Source organism: Buteo buteo, chromosome 4 (genome assembly GCF_964188355.1).
Source record: "Buteo buteo chromosome 4, bButBut1.hap1.1, whole genome shotgun sequence".
Lineage (NCBI taxonomy): Eukaryota > Metazoa > Chordata > Aves > Accipitriformes > Accipitridae > Buteo > Buteo buteo.
Genome location: NC_134174.1, coordinates 28,730,184 through 28,748,660, shown reverse-complemented (window position 1 = coordinate 28,748,660; position 18,477 = coordinate 28,730,184). Strand labels below are relative to the sequence as shown.

The window sequence follows — 18,477 nt, the reverse complement described above, 5'->3', positions numbered from 1 at the left end:
TTAATGCATATGATGTTGGACTGCATGGGTTTTGATTTCTCAACAGAGAGAAAGACAGGTAAAGCAAGTAAGTGAGACTTAGCAGACTATTAAACTTTGCATTAATGCATAAGAAATTTTTGTTTAGATTAAAGGGCATAAAAGTACTGTTTGGATTTTTTGGCTTGAAAAATGAACTAAATCCCCATAAGTTAATGGAATCAGATATTGACTGTGCCTGCAAACCACTGTTTTTTCCTTCTTTAGAAGTGAATTTGCAAGGCTAGATTGCATAAAACTTTGAAGTGTATGTGGTCTTTGACTCATGCTTGCAAAATCAAGGTTAAATCGAATTGTTAACATGTATTTAATGTTGGACATACTTTCAGTCACTTATGCATGGCTTCTGTGAAAATGTCAGTTCTCATAATAGGTCTTCACTTCTTTTTTTGTGTTCTTGGTTAAATTAGACTGCCTCTTTCAGAGCATACTGATGAAATGCTCTAACATTTCTACGTGGGTGTTGTTTTGGTTTGTATTTTTCTGAATTCTGTCGCTTGGTGTCAGTGTTGTCAAACACTTCATTTGCTTGGGGGCAGATCACTTAGTTGTTTATATCGGGTAATTGATTAGATAGTTAGAAATTAGGAAAGGGTTCAGGGACAGATGGTATCTGAACACATGAATATTTGATTCTTGAGATAGGGAGGTCAGGGAGCAATTGGCTTGGGTGAGTTTCAGTGTGGTGGGAGCTGTTATGCTGGTAGCACAATAGCATAGTTCTTTGTGCCCTTTGACATGGGGCTGCCAGCAACCAAAAGACAATGTTTTAACTGGCAACTAATGTGGGTTTATGTTATCTGATCTCATAATTATGTCAAACATAATAAATGTCATATATGCAAGGGCTTGGAGAGTACTTCTGAGCCAGGGAAGTGTAAATTCTCTAATTACTTCTCAGGCTATCATCACACTTTTATTGGGAGTAGCTTTCTCTAGCCTGAATTCTCATTCTTGACTTTGCAAAATTCCTTGTTATTTCAAGTGATGTATGTCTGGTTCTCTAACAGACTCTGAATATGCTTCAATAACATACTTCATTTCACCTTGAGCAGGGCATCTTTTCTCCTGTTTTCAGATCTTCATTACCATTCCCATCTCAATACTTTGCACTTTCAAGCCATTTGGAGAATCTCAACATCCTTGTTTAATATCAGGCATGCATATATCTCCCCGTGCTGTTTCTGCTCTATATGTAACTGTGTTGGCAGAAGCTTTTGCATTTGGAGGTCCTAAAGGTGTATTAGGTGTAAAATCACTTCCTGCTTTTATTCACAGAACAGAAGATAGGCTGTTCTATCTTCTGTTCTGTGATTGAATCTTTCTAAAATGTTATACAATGCTATCAAGAAAATAAACTAGGCAAAGCCTGAAATTAAAAAAAAAAAGCAAACCCCCAAAACCAGACCAAAACCAAATGAGGGAGACTAGAGATTTTTCTCTGTGTTTAAATTAATTTGCATTGTGTACCTGATCAGTACTTGTATGGTTTTCTTGAGTAGTATTTTACCTGTTTTGATACTGAGATTTTTGTCTCAATAGAACTTGCTCGAGAATCTGCAGTGAGGGATTTGAAAACCTACCTTATCTATTTATTATAGAAGATGCTGTGAATTGTGACCTGCTTTGAAAAGAAAGTGATCTCTCTGTGAAAAGATTAAGATTTGGTTTGATTACTGTGCAAGAATCACAGACCTGGATTGGGACTGAAGCTGTTCTGAGTTTGTGACATTTGTATCTGAGTTGGTGGAGTGTGCGCATTTAATTGATAATGACTTATATGATTTCTTACTAGATTAAGGGTATATTCATAGCCCCACTGGCAAAATGTTGAGCCACTACCATCTGTTTGGAGGCAAACAATTGTATACAATGTGAATATGAATGCATTCATGGTAAAGTGTTTTATGTGGTCAAAGTAATGAATGTTGCTTTTGAATGAAATATAGTTATCTGCTTCTGTCTTTATTTTTTAGAAATGAGACATAAAGTGCAATATAGCAATGTAATTCTTCAGTGGTGAAGTTTACAGGACAGATGGGAAATTAAAACTGTGGTTTTTAAAGGATGTTTAAAATGACCCATGTTGACTCCGATTTATAAATATAGACCAAACTTCTATGAGTGGTAGAAGTGTGCAAGAGGTAAACATGTTTGGGATGATGGTTTATATTAAGTTGTTTTTAACTGGCAATTTTCAGAATGGGATAGAAGGTCTTGAGTTTTCAGATAGCCAGCAGATTGCTGATAGAAATGTGTCTTTAAAATGGGCAGTGAGGTCAAGAATTCAGTTCTGTCTGTCTAAATACAAAAACCCCAAAGTTGTTAGCATATGTTGGTGAAACTTCTCAGAGCTTTCAGATTCTAATTTTGCAGATAGGCTGAGTGTATGTTTAAGGTGGTATGGAACTTGTCAGGGTGGCTAAATTCTTCGGTGATTACAGAAGAGGAAGATGGAAAGTCATTGGAGTTGGAGACTTTAATGTTGCAAAGCTGAACTGTGTGGATGACATCTGGTATTGTGGTCAAGAAGCCTGAACAATGCTCTTCGCCATTCTTCTGTGTCCCAAACACATACAAAGTATTGAATCACATCTATATGCCAGGTCTAGTTACTGTTGCTGTACTGTTGCTGTCTGTGATGAACTCCCACCATATTCAGGTCTGCTCCCAAATACATTGTTGTGTGTCAGAGCTTTCCTTCTTACTGTTGTTTAGGGAAACACACATCTCCATCTCTACAGACTTGCCATGCTTTTCCAAGAGAGATGGCTTATTAGCCAAGTTAGTTGAAAGTATGTGTACGTCAGATCAGATGAAGATATAGTAAAACCAAAATGTGTATACTCAACAGTGGAATGTAGGCCAACACTCTGCAAATGTTGATAAATGATTCAGGTGAAGAAATGCACAGGATCTGCTCACACTCAGGTTGTGGTTGCTATGTTCGCCAAGCTCAGTGCTGGTTACTGCAGACCCCCCCACAGCCCTAGCATGGGCTTCATGTTCCTGTGCCTCCCATTCTGGCATTTGTGTAACCTTGCATATAGAGATGCTTCAGTGCGCTGAACTGACTTAAAATTACTTGCTTTTTGGTGATCTTATTATTTTGTTAAACAGTTGCTCACTTAGCACTCTCTCTTCTCCATCCAGATGGATGTCCCTTCATCCATCTAACATGCAGTGACCTAATCTTTCTGCATGCTTCTAGGGTTGGGTTGCATCCACTAGAGAAATTCATTTGGGTTGAGAATATTAGTTTATAGCCAGTCAGCCATTTTGATGCCTTCCAGGAAATACCCGTCTCCAAGAAATGTAGCTTTTCTTTCTTGTCCAAGAGATAGTCTGGCAATTCCTTTGAATTAAAACAAGCTTTTAATTTCCTTGATACTGACTGCCATCTCTGAAATTTGACTAAAAAAGAATAGCTCTGTGCCACAATGAGTAGTAAAACTATTCTCTTGCTCTGTGACTTACTGGAATGTTTCCAATAAGAGTTAAGTAAGCTTTACATTGAGCATTGTATTGTATCAACCTAAATATTAACACATCTGCAATATGAGTATTTACAAGGGAAATGAGATAGGACAAAATGGTAAAGCACTTTGGGATAAGAGGGGACTCAGTGATCCATCCCAACAGTCGTCTTGGGATACTGTAGTAGGCACATGCTTCCTTATGTGGGACCTTGTTCCTATTGAAGGGAAGTTGTCCATATATTGTTCAGCTGGAACAGAACTGGTTGAAGGCCATTCATTATAATGACCTTACTGCAAGTTCATTTCAGGAGTGTTGGGCAATAGCTACAATAAAAATGGAATTATAATCAAATTCAGTGGTATTTAGCACCTGTCAAACTGAAAAATTATTGCTGCTGCTGTTCTTAGTGTTAACAGTGCCTTTAGGATGCCTGTAGCAGTGCTGGCTGTAATTCAAAGACACTTAGTTTTTGCCTAGAAGTCTCTGGTAATGTGATAATCTAACAGTTGACAACAGAACTTTAGTATGTGAACACACAAAAGCAGTATCTTAGTGTAAAGGTATGCTAATTTAAGGCTTACTTATCTGATTTTGGTTGTATACCCTCAAGGTAATTGTGTGTTAAAAGACTGAGTCTATGAGAAACCATTTTGGTTATTTCATTTTAAAATCTTTCTAAGATTGCTTCCTGATGATTGTTTTATTTTGAAATGTCTAAAGAAGTTGCGTTTGTTACAGCCCTTCTTCAGTTTCTAAGACGTTTATGGAGCACAGAGTAATTTACTTTGCTCATGGGAAATAATGCTTCCAGGAGGTGGAGCAGAGCCCTTAACCTGTTTTACTTCAGAGCGGTCCATCATTACTAGTACTGCAGTTGTCTTCATGATCATACAGGTCAAATTTACATTTTAAAAGTCTTAATTTTGGAATAAAGACTTGTTTCTACAGTCAAATGGCATTTCTCTTTGTTAAAATGGAATAAATGCACTTTTATTCTCTACCTTTGATTGTTCACTTTGCTGTTGAAGATGGCATTGTGTTGAGCATGAGATTTGTTCACCAAAGTGCTCTAGTCCAGAAACTGGAGCCAAGTTCTCAAAAGAGATTATCACCTATCAACTGGCAGGTTTATTGTGTGACAAACACTTTAAAAAGTATGCTGGAAATTGGAGGGAGTTCAGAGTAGAGGTGAACTATTTGTTGTCAAGAAAACAAGCATTATGATGGAAAACTTAAGGAGCTCAGACATTATAGCTTATCTGGAAAAGGTTATGGCTTGGAAATGTCACAAATACAGGTACTTAACTAAATCTTTATTCCAGTACACAGAAGTATGACAAGATCCAGCGGCTGGGAGTCAGAAAAGTTCAAACCAGAAAGCAAATTAATGTTTTTGACAATTAACTGCTGAGATGGCTTAGTTAAGAGGTGCAGTACATTAATCACTGCTTGTAGCCTTTATATCCATAATCCATGCCTTTCTAAAAGATGTGCAGTAACTGAGATGCAAATCAAAGGGCAGGAATTATTATGGAAATTTTTAAAGACTTGTGCTATTCAATGAATTTGAATGAAAATTTGTAACTTTTTTCCCTAGGCTTAATGACAGTGCATCTGGTTGTGTATTTGAGGGTAAAGGCAGAATTAATGGCTTTTGAATTGCTATTCTGGATTAATGAACGGGTGAGTTTGTTTACTCTTACATTTCCCACGCTGCCACTGTCTATTCTTCTGCAGGGTTGGATGTGTTGAGTTCTTGTTCAGGAATTTTCAAACAAGCCTAGCACTTCACTTTAGAGTAATTCTGAGGACATGTAGGCATTTGATTCCCCATGGGCTTTTCTGAAAATGCCTTCTTTACTTTTCTCCTTTAATATTTAGTCACACAATATAAATTATAAAATGAGAGTATAGATTGTATTTCCAGTGTTCTAGCTTATTATCTCCCCGTGACATAAGAACAACTATCTATCATGTTGTTGTGTAATTAAAATAATTGATTTATGCATTCATTTGAAAAAAGCAAACAGGAAATCAGTCTCAGTAGCTAAGAGGGTGAAAAATTATGACAGGTCTGTTTTCAGCTACCTGACATTTTTGGTAGTTCCATGATTATAGCTCTGTCATTTAGCCATTGCTTCTGTCTGTCCTGTGTGTCTATATGGTTTGCTTAATGGATGAAGAGGTTTTCCTTTCCCCTTAGCAACACTTCATTGGGCAGCTAAGTACAAGCCGTGAAAAATGTCATTTTGCAGGTAGTGTACTATCTTTTGAAGTAATAGTAGCTTTTGATTGGTCTTCAGGTATAATCCATAGCAGTATATGTTTTAATTATTTAGCCCTAATCAAAGATGTGGGAAAAGAAAAGATAATTTTTCAGATAGTATCTGCTCTGCAAACAGGGGTGTCCTTGCTGAACCTTTTTACTACAGCTTAATTTGTACCCACCAATGGTTCAGAGTGTGACTGTTGCAACTGCCTGCAACATCAGTAAGCATATTGTGGATTAGGCAATGTGATGAATAAAGCAGGATCTTGTGTAGCAGAGTATAGAATCATAGAATCGTTTGGGTTGGAAAAGATGTTTAAGATCATCGAGTCCAACTGTAACCCAGCACCACCATGCCTGCTAAACCATGTCCTGAAGTGCCTCGTCTGCATGTTTTCTGAACACCTTCAGGGATGGTGACACCACCGTGTCCCTGGGCACCCTGTTCGAATGCCTGACAACCCCTTCAGTAAAGAAATATTTTCTAATATCCAATCTAAACTTCCCCTGGTGCAACTTGAGGCCATTTCCTCTCATCCTATCACTAGTTAATGATAGAAGAGACCAGTACCCATGTAGTGGGTACCCAGTAGAATTTTAATGATGGACAAAATGCTCAGATGAGAGACTCCTGGAGAACCACTCCCATACAAGCCAGTGTTTGGACTTACTTCTCTTTGGTTTATATCAAGACAATACAGTGCAAATTTAGGATGATGTAGAGATTCAGAGTGGAAACATTCAGTGCTCAAAAGAGAAACAAAGTGATTTAGAATTAATTTTATTAAGTTTGTGAGCCTTATTCCTTCAGCCTTTCCTAAGGCAAACCTATTGCTAACTTTAAAGTGGTATTGGATTTTCTTAAGCAGAGACTGTAAGGTCAGGCTCTCTATTTTAATGATTGGTATTTTTAAATAAAAAGGTATTCTCTGAGCTGCTGAAGATGCTGTGACATTAACTAGACTTAGGTGCATGTGTTGAGAATCTAGGATTAGAGAGTAGTTTGACAAAGTTACTACTTGCTCTTATTTCAATGGTAACTTTTCTGGCCTAAATAATTTGAGTTCCTCACACTTGCAAGGAAGACAGAAATAAAGAGCATCTGATGTGGAGGAATAACTGTGGGTGGGACAGATACAGCACTCTAAAGTAGGTTATATGATTTAGCTGAGAGTAAAGGTGAAATAATGAATCTGTGTATTAAAATGCACAAAGGAATAATTCTGTGCTACAGAGCCTAGACTCTGAAATGGCAGTCATTAGCTGTGACATTTCTGGCACAGATAACTGCTGGAATTAGTTCGAATTTTTTTTTATTAAGAACTTGTATTTGTGTATATTTTTTTTAAGAGCAAGAGACGGACAGACTGACTTCTATCCAAAAATAGTATTTGCTCCAAATTCAGATTAAAGTTCCTGTTCTGTTTGATTTGTGAGGCTTAAACCAACATGGTCTAGTGAGTTTGATAGTTGTAATTCTGGGTAATGTGTCTCTCTCTTGACAAAGGTTTTTCAAAGTGCTTCATTTTCTGGTCCACTACAAAATGGGAAAAATCTTGAAATCTCTGGGATGATTTCAGAATTACAAGTGGTCACCAGCACTTCTGATGAACAAATACAGGAAAAATCAATGTGTTGCTGCGTTAGCATTATGTCTAGTAATCTAAAATATGTTAATTACTTTAAATGGACGATTTTTTAAAAAATTTGATTGAAACCAATTAAAGACAAGATTATTGGTACACTGGCCTGTTAGCTGTAAAATCCTGACAGCACTGAAGTCATCACTTTGGTAGAATTCAGCCAGCCTCCAAGAGAAATTCCATTCTTTGACCTTAAAGTTATAAAAGGTATACTTTCATACCTCTAAATGCTGATATCAAACAGGTATCTTTTGCTGTGGACTTTGGAAATTGGCACATTTAAACTGTTTCAGCATGCTCTAATATTTTGTAAGACCACAAAGAATTGGCAACTACTTCACTATCTTTTCTGAAAGTTGTCTGGGTTTGCTTTCTTCTGATAATAGTCACGGCAGTCCAAGTTCACCTGGAAGTTCCTGGGCAGTCATTGTGGGTCTGCATTCTGGGATACCACATGGGGTGCCTAGGCAGTTTCTGTAGCTGAAGAGACACCACCTTTCTTGGAGAAAGATGAGACAACCCAGTACAGTGGCTGCAGGCTTCTGCTTAGTCCAGAACACAGGGGTGATTGAAGTACTATTTCTTTACAGATACAAAACTGTGCTGATCTTGTTGCAGTGAGAGGCACCTTGCTTGTCTGGGCATACAGTGCATCAGATGATTGACAGTGGTTTGCCTCTGGGCTGATTTGCTGGGCTCCTCTGAGCCACTTGTGCACATCCAGGATACACACAGAATGAGACACAGAAGCTGTGTTTCTGTGTGGCTTGTCTTGTCCGCTTTATGATCCACATCTGAACTGTAATCAGTGCAAATTTTGTCATCTCTACACAATCAGCTTCTTATTCGTGAATTCTCTCCATAACAGAATGAGTCATAATTTTTAAGAAAAAGCCCTGGATAAATTTATGGTGCCTAATAAAATAATCCCCGTGTTAGCCAAATGGCTTTGAGGTATACAAAGTTTTTGAGAATAATTGGAAATGGTAAGAGTGTGGTGGTTTGAGAAACATATCAGAAATGGGCATACTTCAAGTTTATATGACACATTTTTGGGTTAATGGAAGATCCTCTGAATAGAAGATTACATTTCAGTAAATTTCTGTATTGAGGAAATAATCAAGGATCGTAAATGATTCACTTTGCAGGGGACTTCTTCTATACTGTCCTACCTGCTTCCAATTAATTAATGACAGTTATCATATTAGGTCATCTACCTTCCATTTTATTTTATTGACTTCAATACTTAGTTTCTGTATTCTGAACTGACTTTATTTATACTGGTTTAAATGTGAAGTAGTTTCAGGAAGTTAATAGTGTTATAAACTTACGCCGGTATAGCTAAGGTCAGAATCTATTCTAATTGGACAGGAGCAATTTCAGTAAATTAAGTGTTTTAAAACTAAATTGCTTGCCTCTTACTTTGAGGCCTGGCTTTGTCCGCTACCAGCACACAATTCATGTGACTTGTATTCAGAATGAACATTAAGAAGACATAGCATTATTACTGTTACTGTATAATTCACTTTGAGATAATGGAAAAACTTTTAAAAATTGTCTTACTTTGGTGGCATGGGTAGACTTTTTCCACAGATATTTTCTATGTAGAGAGTACCAAGATAGTATGTGTGTGTGTTTTCTTTGGTTTTTTTTTGGCATATCTGTAGTTGTAATTTTATTTCCTTCCTGAATAGTTTTGTGTTCAGGAGAGACACAAAGCGTTCTACCTTTTAGAAGTGTCCAAAGAATAGTAGAAGCAAGAGTGGTCTATAATAATTCCCCATGTTTTAACACTCCTAGCTAAAAGAAAAATTCTTTGAAGTGTTTCAGGAGATATCAAGCAATCTTTTTTTTTTTTAATTTTATTTTTATGTTTATTTTATTTAGTCTTCCTTTTTGAGATATAATGTTCCTCCTGAAATCCTTTGTGGTAATTTCCATTAATTATACTTAGACCTATTGCTAGGGGAGATTTTATCAGTAGTAAGCTTTGCGTGGACTAATGTAAACTTAAACCAATACGCAACTGTGAGCACCACACATCTCTCTCCTTTGCAAATCAGTATGAACTTCATGATTTATATCCTGTACTTTTGGAATAGATAATAACCTACTAGACAAGAGAATAAAATATTCTGTGTGTTCAGGAGTGATTAAGCTTTTCCTGGCTTAGCAACCAGGAAAAAAATGGACTTGATAGGTGAGTCTTAGTTGCTGTGTTTTTTTCTGTTAATCTTTTCCTTTTTCCAGATACACAGCCAAAGTAAATTTATTGAAACCTGCAACAATTTTGTAATAGAAAGACACTGATACAGATGTTAAAAGAAAAAAAAACCCCACCAAACCTCTATGTGGTCATAGAGAAAGAAATGTAGTAATTCGAATTGTTGTGAACTGCTCATGGATATAAGGGAACTGAGTAGTAGCATCAGTGAATCCAAGAGACGTGGGAAGAGAGAGTAAACAAAGAATTGAAAGCACAAACAAAGAGAAGAGAGAGTACAGCCTCAAACTTGATCACAATCCTTGTTTGTGGTTGTTTCTCCTTCTAATTATCATGGCCAAGATATTTGATCTGATCTTTAACAGTATCAGATCATACTGGTTTCATGTACCTGTGAAGCTACATGAAAATTAATGGGATTGCTTGTTGGAGACATTTGGATATATATCCTTTCCTGTTTTGCAAAACTCCTGTTAGGATGGAGAACATTAGGGAGGGAAAAGAAGCAGCAGTAATATGGGGAGGGAAGATGGATGAGAGAGAATCGGAGGAATTCCAACTGCTTTTAAGTGCTGTTTTGGGGCAGCTCAAAGTATGTCTGTGGATATGGAAGTTTGTATGGGTTTTCTGTGGTTGTCAATAAAGAGCCATTTGGATTAGAAAAGCCTAAAACATTAGAAAAGTGGAAAGATAAGTGTAAATATCACCAGAGAACCTGTGAGCTTTCAAGCCTAGTGCTCAGTGGGGGGGATATCCTCTTGGAAACTAAGGCTGTGCCTAATGCCCTTGTGCCTCAGAACCATGGAAGGCCTGTGGTTGTGGGCTAGGCAGGTTTTAAGACTTGCTTCTGTGGTGCATAGGAAGGTTGGGAATATTTTCTTCTCCCTCCTGTTTTCTTAAATGCCTTTTTCCACTTCTATAAAAGAATAAATTATACAGGGTTTAGTATCTTTTAGTGTTTTTCCCTTTTTGCGAAATGGTGGCATTCTACCTGGAGAGCAAAATATATTCTTTTGGCTGTTCTTATTGGAGCAATAGAACTTCCATTTATGACTTGAGTCCTGTATAACTTGTCTCAGAACCAGGCAAGGAAGGTCAAACCATTCTATGTTCAAAAAGCCACAATTAAGCATAAATTAGGTTTCCTGTGGTTCAAACCACATCTCAGGAAGTTATCATTAATGTATCTTAGAATGGAGAGAGAAGTAGCTGAGGCGTATTTGAAGGAACCATAGAATAAGTTAGGTTGGAAAAGACCCTTAAGATCATTGAGTCCCACCGTTAACCGAACACTACCAAGTCCACCACTAAACCATCTCCCTAAGTGCCACGTCTAGGAGTGTGTCTTGGGGAGCGTGTTCATCTTTTATGGCTCTGATTTTGCCTGATAAAAAATATTTTATCAAAGGATATTTAAATGATATATATGAGAACCAACATGTAGTTTGTTTTAAGCAGTCAGCATGCTTTGGAAGGAATGTCTTATTGTTCATATCAAGATATAGCTAAACTACCCCAGGGCAATCTTAAAAATTAAATTAAGCTGAAAATAACAGGGTCAATTATTTGATGATGGAAGTTTCTGTGATTGTGGCAATTTATTCTGTGTACAGCAACAAAGCTTGTTCTTTCCAGTTCTGATAAGTCTTATTTTAAAAGAAAAAAACAACAAGAGAAAGTACTTAAAAATTAAAGACATTAAGTAGTGTTGAAGTATACATGATTAAATTAACAGAGAAACTACATGCAAAACTTTTGCAGGGAAGATGAGTGTTTTGACAGGTGTGGTACATTTATTGCAACACTTGTCTCTATCACTCAAGTAGTATTTTTCTTTTGTGCTTTTGTTTGCTTTCTTCATTGTATCTGCTCTGCTAGTTTTTAGAAAACAATGGTGTTGCATGCATTGATGGGATTGCGGTCTTCCTGACTTACATTCTAGTCTGCCCCTCCTTGCCCCCAGTTGATACGCTGTAGTGTTTGTCAGATTCTGAATACTGGAAATGGATCATGAACTCATCAGGAATTACTTCCAGCAAATAAAAGTGCTAAGCTCTTCTCCATAGACCTAGTCCTACTATATTTATGGAAGACAATTTTGAACCTGGAGCTCTGCCAGTAGACAAGGTCCCTGCAGTCAGAAGCTTTCTGCCTTCTCTTTGGAAACTGTATCATCTTTTATCATGTGTTTAGATAAGAACCTTGCAGGAAAGATCCTGACATACCATATGCATTGCATAATGCTAAAAGCATCCAGTGCTTAAAATAATCTGCAAACTCTTCAAAAACTTTGCCATAATGCTCTGGACTGTGAATGTCAACAGGCTATGGGCCTGCCAGTTATCTAGATTTTCGTGGGCTTGCCCCTGGCCTTGGAGAATGTTTATTCACACAGTGCTCTTTTTTTTTTTTTTTTTTTTTTTTTTTTTTTTTAAGGAAGAAAAGTCCTGGGTATCTTGATTTTGGGGTACTTCCTTCTGTTTCCCATTAAAAAGCAGGTGATTTTTTTTTTTCTTGATGCACCCCTTTTTTTCCCACCCCATGTATATCCCCCTCCACATTCTCCCTTAAATCTTTGTTACCAAGTGATTGCTGTATAAGGAAGAAGGAGAATATTAAAACAAAAATTATGTAAAGAAGAATGTAACTAGACCACTACACATGGACAACTCTGCTAACAAGGTGCTGAACTTAGTTGCAGAGATCATAAATGGACATGAAGAGCAGCAGGATGTGTTACAGAATGTGGTTTCCTCAGGGACAGTATACACTGACTCCAAGCAAAGCACTAGTACTTTACCTTGCTTTGAATAGATTTTATTTAGTTCTGTCCTTAAATGTGCAGTTATAGCCCCTGGTATCTCTACTATTAGTTGACTAGGTTTTCAGAGCTGAGCTTAGGCGTAAGTCACTGTAAGCAATTGCTGAGATTGGCTGAATGAAGGGTTGTAGTTTTTGCATCCTTTCTGCCTATGCTTCAGGTTGTATTAGGCGTAAGAGCAGAGCTCCTCTTGCGTTTCCTGTGAGGCTGGGTCATTTCCATGTACCAGACTCAGCTTTTATTGAATCCTGCAAGACCCTATGGAACTCTGTAGCATGCAGTTGTGTCTTGGCCTTTCGCCTTCTCTTCTGTTTTTGCACAGCTTACCAAAAAGGGCTGGCACTGTACTTTTTTCTGCATCCTGATGCTGGGCTACTGTGCAGATCTGAGTGGATCTATTTAACGTGGGGAACTTCAGTGATGCTAAAGGTGTACTATACACTCTGTAGTATTTTATGTAGCTGGGTATGAGGGAGAGGGGTGAGATAGCACATGTGCTCTATAACTTTCTGAGAGCAGATGGAAGCGGGGTCCTTCAATGTTTTTTGAGACACAGAACTTGTCTACCTGCCTCTGGCCTCCCTGTCCATGTACTGTTCTTAGGCCTTTGGACAACACATCCAATACAGCTCTGTGAAATCTGACAGGGGCAAGTGATAACTCTCTTTTGAGAATGGATTGAATATGCTTTGGGGAAACTTTTGCTCACAGGACCCCAATAACTGATTACTTCCAGTGCCTTCATCCATCCACAACTGCCTGAAATGCTATGGCTCCCTGCCAGCTTTATTTTCTTTGGACCCACTGTGCTGAAGACCTGGTCTTGGCTCTCCAATGAGGACAAAATAGGCTTACCAAAATTATTTGTCTGCACTGCTGAGATCACTTAGGACTAATGATTTTCACCTGAAATGGGCCTATTAGGGGTTTTTTGTGTGTGACAGTTCTAAAGAGAAATGCAGAAGTCTGGCAGGAGAAAACTGTTTGTATGCTACAGAACACAAAATTTGCTTACATAAAACAGCAGTGATCTCATGTACTAGGTAGCTGGTTGATAATTTTCTGTTAAATTCTAATTAGTTGTCACCCCCAAATAAAGTAGTATTTCTAGTTTTCAAACTTGTTTCTTTTTCATGTCTTTTACTCGATGTAGCAATGGTGGGAGTAAAATCCAAAATGCTACTTCTTGACTCTTAACAGTCAAGGGAGGTGAAGATAAATACATGAACAGAGTTAATAGAAAACTGCCTGAGAGCAGGAGATCATCAGCAACAAAACACTGAAACAACGAACTTCATCAGTTACAAAAGACAACTTAAAAATCTTTTAAAATCTGGCAGGTCAGTTTATAGCTTCAAAGTGATTTCCTGTTACTGACACACTCTATATGTACTTGCAGTGAAAATGGAGCACAAGGATGACATAAGAAAGAACACTAGTTATTTTCTATATGGTTTGTATATCATATGTGAAGATTGTTACCATGACTTTTCCTCTGATTTTCATCACTTAAAAAATTAATTTCCAGATTCTATCTGTGAACATAGCTTTGATGAATGCAACTTAGAGCTCAAGCAGAGACAGACTGCTGGTGATATCTTTTTTTTGTTTGTTTGTTTTTTTTTCTTTTTGCTTCCATTTGCCAGTCTGTTGCTGGGCAAGCTGCTCAGGCTTGCCAGTAGTGTGTCAAAGCAAATCTGATTTTTGTTGCTGTTGAACTACCCATAACATACAGGTCCAGGTGAGGGAGAGGAAAATACACAAAAGAAAAAAGATACCAACCAGCATGTGTCTTCCTGCTGCTACTGTGAGAACCAACTATTACATGTTACTCTCTCCTCTCAGTAAATCACCACAGTGAAGGCTGTAAGAAAATGAAATACATCAAGGTTCCATCTTATTTCTTGTATGAATGTGGTCGTGCTAAAATGAATGTTCTCAGTGCTGAATGAGAAAAACAATCACAAGCCTAGATGTCTCTGAAGATAAAATAGAAATAAATTACACTGTGGAATGTACACCTGAAAAATCTGCTGTCTTCTGAGAATTAATACATGAACATATAAACTCCCTGGTGATCTAATAACCCCTAAATAAACCAACACTTTTTTCCACTAATGAACTGAAACCATATTTTTTCTTGTATATATGTATTATTAGTTATGGAGTTGGCCATATGGAGTTATGGTATTTCATGTTGGAGTAATCCGATAAGAGAAAAATGTTCTATCCTTAAATTAAGACGTTCTTTTTCTTGTGGAATTGCATTTCAGGGGCATCAGATTGACTAAATTCAAGCTATTAAGACATGGATACTTTATGTCTTAAACTGTGGCATTCAGCTGAATTCAGTACAACTAAAGATGTAATATGAGGAGGGGAAAAAAGGAGTAGACTGTATTCAGAACATGCAGAAAGTCAGAAATGGGAGGGCAGTGAAGCATTTACTAAACTTGCATTAAGCAAGTTAGATTTATATAAAATATTAGGCTTTTCTTACTGATATCAACTAGTCTAAAGAAAGTAGTGGGCCCTGATAGCTTCTTAAATTTGTGAGAACATATTGTTTATAGTAGTAGTCCTGGAAAAATATTCATGACATATACTGTTCTTTAGACTCAAATCTATCTCATTCCTACAGATGGCAAAGATCTGGTCCTTTGGAGTTCATGCAGATAGGTTGTCTTAAGGCAAGTTGCAGAATACTAGCTATACCAAAAATTGTGCTCCTTCAAGTAGGCAGTATGTTTGTTCAGTGCTCTAAGTGTAGCTAAGTGCATTTGTTTCTGATGAACTGCATTATACCTTTATTTTGCATACAGGTGTCATTCATGACTGCGTGTTGGTACGTTAATATTAAGACTACTGTTTTGCTTTAATGCAGATGAAGTGTATCTAATATTTTCTCATTGTCATCTTCCTCTCCAGAAGTGCTCCAAATACTTCTCAAGACTATATACGAGACTTCTGTAAATTAACAAGTAAGGGAGTCAAAATATATATGAATTCCATAAATTGGTGTTGAGGAATGAGTATTGCTTCAAGAAGAGGTGAATGCAAAATAAAACTAGGGAGTTTCTTCATTTGTTTCTTTGCATCATAAGAGCATACAGTAATTAACACCCTGAGTAGGGCAACAATCCACATTACAATTAGATGAGAGAGGAAAGCAGCAGTCTTAAGTAGAAGACTAGACCAGCTAAAGAGAAAAAAAATCTAGAGGCTTATTGCAGATAAGAACATAATATATTTTGGTTGAGGATTTTACTGTCATTGTCAAATTCCCCCTAGCTAACTCAGTTTAGGCCAGTGCATTTACAGCATAAGTTACAGACAGAGCTTGTAATATACAAACTTGAAACTACTTCTTCAAATAAACGTTATAACGGAGTACTGAGATCCAAATGTTTTGCAGCGTTTAGGATATAGTTGCTTGTTCACGACAATGCACTCCAACTATTTAATGACATTTATATAGCCTCTGGTTTATAACCCTAATATATGCACAGGGGTAAAAAGAGGTAATAGCCTACTGGTGTAGCAAACCAGGGGTGTTTGTGCTCTGGAAACACTTCCAGCTTACTCTCTGGTTCCAGCTATTTGTTCTATGGTTTACCAACTTCAGCTTCACCCCTTAACAGGCATCTGACAGCCATTTGCACCACACGCTCCACAAGTGCATGTTTGTTTTTCCTGTGCTGGCGTGTGGTAGTGTCATTCTGCCAGAAGAGTTGGGGAGTGCTTGTCCTGGCATGCTTCAGTAATAGGATCAGTGCATTTGTGGTTTGTATTTTTTATGGGACAAAGTAATTATTTTTGTACAGGCATCTGACTTTTTCAGAATATGAGTATTCTACAGCAGATTATTGTGATAAAGTAATATGCATGCTTGTTATGGTTTCTTCTATACAGATGTTATTGGATCCTTGTTTAGGAGAATATTGAGAAAAAACCCTTTCTTTTTGTATGCAACTTGCGTATTGTATTTAGTTTTAAGGTTTCGGTTTGGTTTTCTCTCTATTTTCCTGTTCAGTTAAAATGGTTAAAAACATTCTTGGGTTTGCTTGCCCACTCTGTGAGCTGTGGAAGTATGTGTCCATGTAGTTTTACTTCATAGCTACTTGCAGTGAAACTTAAAATTATTGAGTGAAGTGTTCTGATTGCCCCTGATATAATTTAGAAGGTACTCTTGGGTTTTTCCAAATTAATATTGCTATTTAAAAGTGTGTGGTTTGTAACTGGGGGCAAATGTTTGATTTGTGTGGGTGAGTGATTTGGAAGAAAGATTTCATCCTTGTATGTTTTTAGACTGTATTGTTCATGCAGTGGAGATGACAAAACAAATAGGATTTGTAAGAAAACAATATATTGTAAGGGAGTGGCATGTTTCATAAGTGAAAGATTAATCTTTTACTAGAGTCATCTAACTTGTAAGAAAGTGATTGTGTCTTCATTTTTGTGAGAACTATGAGAAACTTGAAAGTTGTGGTGGTGCTGACTCTTGATACTAGATTTGGTTGTCAGATGTTAAACCATTTGTAACTTTTATTCTTCCATAATTACCTCAAAGTTTGTTGAGACTGAAGTATGCCTGTGTCCTGGAACTGAATGACTGAATATTTTCAGAAGCAATTTGCATGTTCAGGTGTGGTATATTTGATTTTGTTACTCTGTGATTTGTGCATATGCATTTCTTTCTGTATTTGGCAATCATATGAAATGTGTATAGGGGGTTTTTATGAACATGGAGAAGATTGCAGCTATGCCTGCTGAGGACAACCTAACTCTGTTATGTTTTAATACGTTGCAGAGTTATGTGCAAGCCCTGGGAGGCTTAAGCAGTAAGTTTATTGACTGATGGCCCTTGTTACCCTACCAATTAACCCAGCACGATGTCTACAAGCAGCTTAGATTCCAGCGGGAGAGCCAGTGCTCAGAGATTAAACTAGAGGGTTTGGTGGTTTTTTTGGGGGGGGAGGGGGGGGGATATCCCCCCCCCCCCCCCCCCCCCCCCGGACTCGTTTGTCAATCTTCTGTTTATTTCTGGTAAAGGTATATATAGTTGTTTGGTTTGTTTTGTTTTTTTTTTTAAATGTTTCTGCTCTGTCTAGACAGTAAATAAAAAATAACCTTTTTTTTTTTATGTGCCAGGGTAACAAGCATGTGCTTTCTCACAAAAGTCAGTAATCTCTTTTTAGTCATCTTTCAAGGGTTGAGGTAACAGAGTTGATGCTCAAGGAGTTGCTGTTTGAGTAAATTTTCGCTGTTCTGCTATCTAGATTGTCTCACATGGAAGCATCTTCTCATTTGCAAGGAAATCATAAATTTCATTCCAGGTAGATCTTCCCACAGCATAGCTAATCTCTCTGACAAGAAATAAGCTCACGCATTAGATGGAATCATAGTGGGATAACGGCTCTATAAAGCTGTGATATATACAGAGTTGAATTTTTATTGGTAACATCTTTCGCACAAAGAAGTTGAGTCATGTTGCTCCAGGAAATTCAGAATTTTGAGAACTTGGGTTAGTTTTCTTACAATAAAAGACTGCAAAATGCAGGACAATGAAAAGGCCAGTGACACATAGTTTGCTTCATGAAATGCTCTGAATTTCATGGAAGAAAAGTATGGTGGTCTGAATTTGACTGCAGAATCTCCATTATCATTGAGGACAGGCCATTACAAATTTTTCTTTCGCTCTCATATTAAGAGCACTAAAAAAAACACAACCAAAAAAAGTTTTCTAAACATAACCATGCAAGCAAAGTTCTCCATCTGGGTACAGTTTATACCAAGAAGGAGAGTTTATTTGGTGATATAAATGATACCTTTTCTGGACAGAATTTTGTTGGTATGAATATATTGATAAAGCCTTAGTGTTGTAATAGTCTTTGTGTCAAATTGCTTTGGGAGTTACTATAAGTATGGAAAAAATCTAAAGAAAAAATATATTCAAATCTCTTTGTGTGTGTTTGGTTTTTTTTAAACATAAACTAAAAGG

General features: G+C 37.2%; 1 protein-coding gene across 3 annotated transcripts in view; it reads left to right on the top strand.

Moving 5' to 3' along the window:
• The window catches only part of CTNNA3 (catenin alpha 3), a 541,251-nt gene that overhangs the window by 33,177 nt on the left and 489,597 nt on the right, over window positions 1-18,477 (top strand). The window lies entirely within an intron of this gene.